At 43.6% G+C, this 8,548-nt stretch overlaps 1 pseudogene; it reads left to right on the top strand.

The window, feature by feature from the left end:
• The first annotated feature begins 1,219 nt into the window (after positions 1 to 1,219).
• On the top strand, positions 1,220 to 1,315 carry LOC136321461 (U2 spliceosomal RNA; annotated as a pseudogene).
• Positions 1,316 to 8,548: the final 7,233 nt, after the last annotated feature.

An 8,548-nucleotide genomic window follows, 5' to 3' on the forward strand; every position in this document is an offset into this window, starting at 1 on the left:
GTACGGTGGCTGCAGTTGGCTTGGCTTTGGCCCTGCTGTCTTCTCCAGGCCACCCTAACCCACCAAGGAACTTAATTGCCATGTGAATGTTGTGCTTCCAGAACCCCAGGACCAAATGTTGAGCAAAAGCCCCAACCCCGTGTCTCTCTGGTTCATCTAGTACGCCAGCATGTGCCCCCTCCTCTGCAGGTAGAACCCAGGGAACAGCTATTAGACCAGGGATCACATTTCAGCCAGCACCCACCAGGGTAGCTGGGCCAATTATTAACATATTAAAGAATGTCTGTACCCCAAAACTTCCCAAGCGCTCTCAGCACCACCCCAGCACCTCCCCCAAACCCCCCAGGTATACCCCCACTACCTGCCAGTCGAAGGGGAAAAGTCTGGTGGTCTGATGCCAAAGCATCTCACCTCATGGCTCCTGGCTCCCCCAGTTCTGTGCTGGTTGTTCAATATTTGGAGTATCACCGCTCCGTCAAAATCCATGTACTCCCTAACACACACACTTTCTTTCCTCTACCCTCTCTCTTGACCCCTCTCCCCACAATCCTCTGATCCAGAAGGGGCAGACCTCAGGGTTCTTCTACTTCATCTTATCTTCTCAGTCTTGGACAGCCAGCCTCTTGGCCTAGATGTCAAAGCAGAATGGCCAGCTTTGTAAGCAGGGTGTGGAAGACAGGCTGACCTGAGTGCACCAGGCTCAGTCTTTGAAATGCTAACTGAAGTTCGAATGTGCTGAAGGTGCTAATGGACCCTTCTTCGTGGGCCATGGCCCAACAACCTCATTACTTGTTTCTCAAGCTTTAGAGAGAACTCTTCCCTGTAACAGTTTCCAGACACTGTCATGTTTTTCTTCCCATTAATTCATTTCCATTTACATCATTGTCAGGCCAGCAGTTCTTAGATTTGGCTACAGATTAGAATCACTTAGGGGGACTTCAGAAAATGCTGGTGGCCAGAGAGCCCTGTACCATACACGCCATCCTCAAGGAGACACCCAGGTATCCGCTGTGTTTCCAGCTCCCCAACATCTGAACAAGGCTGAGAACCAGTGGTCCAGGCTAGATCCCTCCCTTGGTCCCCCTTCAGCCCTTGTCTAGAACTGTCTGGGGAAGAGGGTCTTCTCTATCCATTCTCCCCACTGGAGCCACCTCCTGGGGAGAGGAGCCACCTCTTGAACCAGCCAAGGCCATCTGCCCTACTTCAGAATTACTGGGGTATCGCTTCTCGGCCTTTTGGCTAAGATCAAGTGTAGTATCTGCTCTTATCAGAATTACTGGGGCACTTTTAAAAACTGCTGACTCCAGCACCTCTGCCAGACCGAATCCGCCAGGCTCTCTGGAATGGGGAGCAGCATTTTTGATGTTCCCCAGATGATTCTTATGTGCAGCTGGAGTCAAGAACCACCAAGCCCAGTGGTTCAGGGAATCTTGGTAGGTCCCATCTCCCACCTTCCTTCACAAATATAGGGTGGGGCAAAAGTAGGTTTACAGTTGTTTGTATGGAAAATAATAAATAATAATACAAGAATAAACTTTTGTGTTTCCTATACTCACAACTGTAAACCTACTTCTGCCCCACCTGTATCTGGCTGATTTGTCGGTTGGCCCAGATTTCTATCCCACGTTTTCCCCTGTCCATCATCTCATAGGTCACCTGAGCCACCTGCGCTTCTGACCGTGAATCAGTCAGCATTATCAGCATCACCCTGGAGCCCCACTGAGGCCCTGTCTCCAAGCTCCTCAGCTCAGACAGGTGTTGGTCTTAAACTACATCCCACTGTTCACTCAACTGTAGTTTTTCAGTTGGACTGGTCAAAAGATCCACTTTAAAAAAGTTTTCTTTTTAAATTAATAAGTACATTTTTACTGAAAATGCATACTCATAATAAATCCAAACAGCATCAAAGTCTCCAGCCACTGGAGTCAGCATGTTTATATTTGTACACCTGCCCCCTGGGGGGCTCTCCACTTTGTAAAACCAATATAGAGTCCTAAGACCTGTCTACTGCATAGGAGCCTGGGAGGAGCGGGGAGGAGGGACCCCTCTGCACCTTTACAAGCTGTTCAGAGGCCAAAGAGCATAGGAGTTTAAGAACTGCCCTGACATACAGCACAGTCACTTAGGGGACTTTAGAGTATGATAAAAAGCGACAGGATAGCTCCTAGCAGTTGTAAAGGAGTGAAGATGGTCATTACTAGTATCCGTACTGGGTAAGTGTTAGGGGCTGAACTGTGTTCCCCTGACATTCCCATGCTCAAGTCCCAACCCCTAGTTACCTCAGATTGTGACTCTATTTGGAGATAAGGGGTGAGTAAGTTTAAAAGAGGTCTCTAGCATGAGCCCTAATATAATCTGATTGCGTCCTTATAAAAAGAGGAATCATGAACACAGAGACATCAGGAATATACACACAGAGGAAAAGGTACATGAGAACATAGTGGCAAGGTGGCTATCTGCAAGCCACGAGAGAGGCCTCAGAAAAATTCACACCTACTAATGCCTTGGTCTTGGACTCCAGCCTCCAAAACTGTAAAAACTAAATAAATCAATTGCTATTGTTTAAGCCACCTAGTGTGATATTAAGGGCAGGCTTAGCAAACTGTACAAGTTAAGTTAACTTAATTCTACTCTGCTCACCTAGAGTATGAAAGCAGGCTAAAAACAGAGTTACTGAACTCCGGAGACTCCTAAAATGATGTCGTCAACCCCTGTGCCAAGAGGCCCCTTGAAAACGAAACCACTTCACAGCAAGTTGCTCAGTGTGGTTCAGTTAGTAAATTTCTGGCCAAGATACAAAGCAAAGTTGTCTTATACTAACTTCCATGCAAGAGCATGAGAATAAGGTTTTCAGGCTTGCTGTGCCTAAGGTTCAACATTTTTCTAAAATTTAAAACAAGAATGCCAAAAGTGGAACACATAAATAGCTATTATAATTAGAGAAAGCCATATAATGGTAGGTTATTTCTTGATGAGCGGAGGTACGATTGATTCACAAAGAGCATTCAGAGTCATCCAGGGTGAGGATTCCACTCACTCTGTCCCTCTAGACCAGTGGTAGTCAACCTGGTCCCTACCGCCCACTAGTGGGTGTGCCAGCTGTCATGGTGGGCGGTAGTGGAGCAACCAAAGTATAAATAAAAAGATAGATTTAACTATAGTAAGTTGTTTATTATGCCAAACTTAGCGAAAATCCAACATAAAGTACTTAGTAAGTAATTATTATTATATGCTTTAACTTGCTGTACCTCTGCTTTATAAATTTTATAAAGTAAAGTTAATTACTTTATAAATCACCATTACTGTGGAACTGGTGGGCAGTTAGAAAATTTTACTACTAACGGAGATACAAAAGTGGGCAGTAGGTGTAAAAAGTTTGACTCCCCCTGTTCTAGACCAAAGTCCCTTGCTTTCTTAAGTCTAAGCTTGATTGAAGGCATGGGGGGGTAAGGGGGTGGGTACACATGCACAGTGGCTCATGTGGAAGAGCAGGACTGCAAGGCAGTGCCTCCTGATGGAAAACTAACTCACAAAGAAGAGGCACATGGTTCCCTCCCTGCTTTGAAAGTGAACCTGGCTTTGATCAATAAGCTATTACAAATATGATGCACAGTTGTGAGAGAAAATAACTTCTGTTTCAGAGGAAATGGCACAGATGAAGGCACTGCAATAGCCTTTGAAAGTCAATGCCCCCTGCAGTGATGTAAGGCTGCCACCTCCGTGCATCGTGCATCGTGCATCGTGGCTGGTGAGCAGGGCAGCGGGCCGTCTGGCTGATTACAGGAAGAGTGCTGCTTCGAAAAGCCTGTAGAAGCCAAGGTTTTCTTCTGAACCAGTGCAACAGTCAACTTAGGGTTTTCCCCAAATTTTTTAGGGTGAACAATAAATATTACAGGCCTGTTTTCTTGCAAATCCAATATATGCAGTCTGCCCTTCTAGGCACTCTATAACAGATCTGCCCCAGCCCATCAACCTTTTATTACACACTCTGGAATGCTCCTAAAATACTGCATCAGAGACTGCGATATTGTGTAAGCCCTGTTCATTCAAGTTACAACTTCAGAGCCGTCAGTCGCCCTAATAAAAAGAGATGGAGAGTCCAGCACTGTCCGATGCAGTTACAGCCGAGGAGCCTGCACTCCAGCAGGGCTGCCAGCTGAGGTCTGTGACCTGGATTCAACCTCCAATCTGCACTGTATTAGCATACTCAAAGTCAAGGATGAATCTTTACTGGTGGCTTCTTAACCCTCCATGATGAATGTCAGAAATCGGTTCTCTTTATCAAAATCAGAAGTCTTCAAGGTACATGCCTTGGCTATAATATTTCAGAGATATTGCAACTCTTAAACAAAGAATATGGATCCAGTGTGGTCTGTTGTCCCTTTCCCTTAGGATCGCACAAAGGTTGTGTCCCTCAGCATGCTGGGGCTACTCGGAGGCAATCGCAAAGATGGAGCCTGCGTCAGAGGTTGTTATAGCTTTATCTGGTTACACTGGAACACCTATGACACAGAGAACTGGGACTGCATTAATATCACCGAACTGGTTGGCTCTCTTGTGTCTTTCCAAATAGGCATTTGTTTAGTAGACATCCACACAAGATATAGGAGAACCTGGCCTGAGACTTCCATTCATTAGGAAGTAGCATTAAGCTTATAAGAGAATAGCTAAACAACTTCAGCCACTTTTAACTTTTTGAAGGCTACACTATCTACCAAAAAGAACCTAACACTGATTTAGGTCAGTTTATAAAACGTATCCATTGTTATTCTCCAAACGGGATGGACCTCTCCAAACCCTCGTGATGCTACCTGCCCTCCCTTTCTAACCACCAATTCCAATCCAGACTCCCTTTCAGCCTCCTCCTTCTACAGAAAGCTTTCCTCCCCTAAGGTCTTACTTCGCATCCAGAAAACAAGGACTAATAAACTATATTAGACTTCAGTCATCTTGCCATGAACTTTCTGGCAATGTTTTCTAGGTCCAAGTACTTCAAGCCAGTATTCTGAGCACTGTGAAGGTAACCACCTCATTTCTTACACATGCTAATTATTTTGGATCTTCTTAAGCAATGAGACCAAGCCTGTGAACACAGAAGTGCTTGCTAAATGCAGCCAATGCTTCTGTGTCTACTGTATGCATAACTTCAGGGCTAAGAAGGGAGACCACAGTGTGGCTCTGATCCCCAAGAAATGGTCCAGGAAGAGAGCATGCATATGGATGGGTCAAAAAGACAGATCTCCCTGCATTCATGCATTTTACAGAGAAAACATCTGCATTGATGAATTTCTAGAACAATAGGAAAGGTGGCTACTTCCCAGAAGTCTAAGAACTGTCTCAATTTTTCCTTTAGCTGATTCTTTAAAGGGAGGTAGTGTGGTGTTGAAAAATGGAGTTGTAATTGGTGGGTTCAGGCTAACAGCTCACCACTGTGTATTTAACTTTAGGCTAATTATATTTAATTTCCTTGAGCCTCCAGACATTCATATATAAAATGGAAATACTGTTTATCCAACAGGGTCATTGTGAGAACTAAATAAGTAAAGTGCACTCTATATTCTGAAATGCCATACTAGTGTAAGACTTGGCTATTTTCAAATATCCTCTACTTTTGACACTAAAATAATCTTTCAGGTACTCATTTCAGACAGAAAAGTTCATTGAACTTTCCCAAATAACATAAAAGGACCCTTAAAGAAAAAGACTTTATTAAAAAAAACATGCACACAGAAAAACCTCCTTCAATTTAAAACTGCTAATTTTTGGAACAACTTTGGACTTAGACGTCTGTTAAACTAAACAGTGAATACAGAATTTCTCACAGATGCTATCTTACACCGGAGAACTTTTCATTTCCATTCTAGTCTCTGTATGGAGGCATTACAGTAGAAGAAATACAGTTTATTTCCTCTGGCAGTCCAGGTGACTCTGGAGTGCAGTGTTAAGTTCTAAAGCAGGAGTGTTGACCGCAGCTACCTTCGCCCTCAAGAAGGTCTACCTGCACTCACTTTGTCTGTTAGGATGTAAAGTGCTCTTCCATTCCCAGAAGTCAGAGAGGCATTGCTGTTTTCAACTGTAATGCTGTTCTTGAATAACAAAGTAAGCATGTGTTATAATTTTGCCTAAAGACAAGTTTTATGCAATCCTATATTCCCATTCTTGGGAAGGATCATTTTTTTTTACCGAATTAACGTTAGAAAGAAGTCATTTGGCTTTATTAAATATGTTCCTTCCACTTTAGCAGACTAAACCACTCAAAATGTGCCAGGAAGATGATGAAAGTAACTGAACAATTTATCTGAAGGGAAAGAAAGATAAAATCGCCAGGAGCCTGCAGATTAAAGCAGTGGTTCCCAACCCCCCAGGCCGCGGACCAGTACCAGTCCGTGGGCCATTTGGTACTGGTCTGCAGAAAAAGAATAAATAACTTACATTATTTCCATTTTACTTATATTTAAGTCTGAACAATGTTTTATTTTTTAAAAAAATGACCAGATTCCCTCTGTTACATCTGTCTAAGACTCACTCTTGACGCTTGTCTCGGTCACGTGATCATTTATCCGTCCCACCCTAAAGGCCGGTCCATGAAAATATTTTCTGACATTAAATCAGTCTGTGGCCCAGAAAAGGTTGGGGACCACTGGATTAAAGAACTCATTTTCTGTTTTAGATTCATAAGCACAACACTCAGGGACAAAACACGGACGGAGGACATCTCTTCAACGCATTTCCTCCAACTTTAACTTTAATTAATTCTCTGAAATTTATAACAATGTATTTTCTAATTACACAGGGACTTGCTTCAGAATTCTAAGTAGGATTGTTACTGTTCACAAGTTGTCCTTGTATTTTTAATGACTAAATTTGAAATTGTTAATACATATCTCCTCCTAGGTTAATTAATAACTCATTTTTCTTGCCTAACAATTGTTCAGAATAAACTGATTATTTTTTAACTCCAAAATAACCATCTAAGAAAAATACACATGCTCAACTTAAGTCTCCATATTAGCATTCTCCAGAAAAACAGTGCCAATAAGACATACAGGGTGGCAAAAGTAGGTTTACAGTTGTTTATTTATTAACTGTATTTTCCATATAAACAAGAATAAACTTGGTGTTTTGCATACATACAACTGGAAACCTACTTTTGCCCCACTGTACAAGAGAAGACCAATTATAGAGACCAAGTAGTCCACAACCTGCCATCTGCAGACTAGACAACCAGAAAAGCAGGTGTTGTAATTCAGACTGAGGACAATGGCCTGAGGAGTGGGTTAAGTCCTGGAGTCTGAAAGCCTTAGAACCAGAAACCCCAATGTCCAAGGGCAGAAGGAGATGGATATCTCAGCTCAAGAAGAAAAAGAGAGCTTGTCCAAGTGGTGGTGCAGTGGATAGAGCATCAACCTAGGATCCTGAGGACCAAGGTTTGAAACCCTAATGTTGCCTGCTTGAGTGCAGGCTCACCAGCTTGAGCACAGAGTTGCTGGCTTGAGCATGGGATCATTTGCATGACCCCATGGGTGCTGGCTTGAGCCCAAAGGTCTCTGGTTTGAAGCCAAGGTCACTGGCTCGGCTGAAGCCCCCACCTACCCCTGTCAAGGCACATATGAGAAGCAATCAATGAACAACTAAAGTGCTGCAACTATGAGTTGATGTGTCTCATCTCTCTCCCTTCCTGTCTGTCTGTCTGTCTCTCTCTCTCTCTCCCTCACCAAAAGAAAAAAGAAAAAAAGAGAATGTGCCCTCTCTCCACCTTTCTGTTCTGTTCAGGCTTTTAAGGGATTGGGTGGTGCCCACCAGCATTGGCGGGGTGATCATCTTTACTGGGTCCACTGACTCAAATGCTAATCTCTTCTGCAAACAACTTCACAGGCACATCTAGAAATCAAGTTTTACCAGCTACTTGGGTATCCTTCAGCCCAGTCAAGTTTACACATAAAATTAACCATCACAGTATCCTATTATTACCAATGGGAAAAATGTGAGTGTAAATTACTGAATAAGGTCACAATTCTCAGACACAGAGGCCTGAATTTCAAAGTACAACCCATGTGTGGCAAAATCTGATCTTTTCACCTCTTGACTCTGGTATCAGAGGGAATTCTTTAAGTGAGAGGAGTAAGGCAGAGAAATTGCACCTGTATGTGTTTCCATCATCCTAAGCTAAGTTTGCTCTTGCCATTAGATGTTGGTGGCCTCTGGAGATGAGAAAAAACAAAATGGTCCCATCCACATGGCCTTGCCACCACCAAATGGCATAACACCATGAAAGCAGGTTTCAGACACAATTCTGCCACATACATCAATGTTTCCCAGCAAACAGGTATGAAGCAAGCTGTTCCTGGGAGCTCAGTGGAGGCCCCACCATCAGCCTCCGAGGCCATCCTCAAGGACCTTGCATGGTCCGAACACAGAAGTCTAAATTAAGAGGCAGGAAGTAAATGCAGTAGAGAGCCAAGGGCAACCCTCCCAAGAAACACACACAGCCTGCTAAGTTCCCCTGTCTAGAAAGGCAGGGGAACCTGGACAGGGTTTAACCAGCCCA

Source organism: Saccopteryx bilineata, chromosome 1 (assembly GCF_036850765.1).
Source record: "Saccopteryx bilineata isolate mSacBil1 chromosome 1, mSacBil1_pri_phased_curated, whole genome shotgun sequence".
Lineage (NCBI taxonomy): Eukaryota > Metazoa > Chordata > Mammalia > Chiroptera > Emballonuridae > Saccopteryx > Saccopteryx bilineata.